Source organism: Octopus bimaculoides, chromosome 1 (genome assembly GCF_046866305.1).
Source record: "Octopus bimaculoides isolate indiv1 chromosome 1, ASM4686630v1, whole genome shotgun sequence".
Classification (NCBI taxonomy): Eukaryota; Metazoa; Mollusca; class Cephalopoda; order Octopoda; family Octopodidae; genus Octopus; species Octopus bimaculoides.
This window is the reverse complement of record NC_142928.1, coordinates 9,097,870-9,099,135: the sequence shown is the minus strand read 5'-3', so window position 1 is coordinate 9,099,135 and position 1,266 is coordinate 9,097,870.

Here is a 1,266-nt window from a genome sequence, read left to right as displayed (position 1 = left end):
CATTTCCTGTGTCCTTATGTTTACAAGGAGGAGACAAGCACCTCCACCCAGTTAAGCCTGCATCCAGTGACCTGTTTGTGAGTCTTTGCTCGTCATCAGTCTGGAGTAGCATGACCTGCTAGTGGAAGATGCCTGTCAAGGCTGACAGGAAGCGGTGCAGCTTCCTAGGTCTAACCAACAGTAGTATTATTCCCTTCATGGGACTCTCACTTTAAGTTGGCAGCATACAACTACTTCATCGTATCACTATTGCATAAATCTCTCTGAGAAATTTAGAAATGTATTATTTCTAAACTCCGGCAATGTTAGTGGTGGTGGTGCAGTAGGATAATTTTATAGATTGGAGGTTAGATTTAGGGAAATTTGTTTCGAGTAGGGGCGAAGAAGAGTTTGGGTACTCGACACTGGACGTTAAGGGCGAAGTGGAGGTTGGTGGAACCATATGATGCCTCGGATTCTAATTCATTTAATCCGATTGTTGGGGGGGGGGGTTACCTGGGTGGAGTTAGGGTTTTGGCGGTGTGTGTTGGTATCTGTTTTGGCGGTTTGTGGTGTATATAGGATTAGGAGTTATCTCGTAGAGGGTCGTTTGTTAGGTTGTTTGCTACTCCAGTGTTTGAGTGGGTATTGGAGGGGTGGGATAGGTCTATCATAAGAGGGTTGGGAACTGTTTTTTGCTCTGGGTTTAGTTGAGAGAGGGATGTATTCAGTTAAATGTTTATATCCGGCACGTTCTAATATCCGGCATATTGATCAAATAAATTTTGATTAACAATGAGGAAATCCGGTAGGAAACGCTTTCTTCAATAGACTTTAGAACGGAGTGGGGTGGTTGGAGGTGAAGTTCACGTATCGTAGGTTTTCTCCAGGTTTGTGGTAGGGATAGGTTTGGTTTTGTAGGTCCAGAGTAACATCTAAGAAATTAGCTGTTTTGACGATGTTACAGAAAGATATGATGAGTCAACGTTTTTAAAGAAGGTTCTTAATCGTTTTTTAGTTTGTTCAATTGTCTGGTTACTAGAATTTTGAATGGTGAACACAGCGTCATCTCTGTATAGACCACCTGAGATGTTGGGAAATTGTTCATGGAGACCGTTAAGTAGGTACTTATACATACATACATACATACATACATGCATGCATGCATGCATGTATGTATGTATGTATGTATGTATGTATGTATGTATGTATGTATGTATAGTCAATCCAAACAAGAACAAACAAGAAAAGACAACAAAGCGAGGACGTGGAACAAGTGCTGTGTTA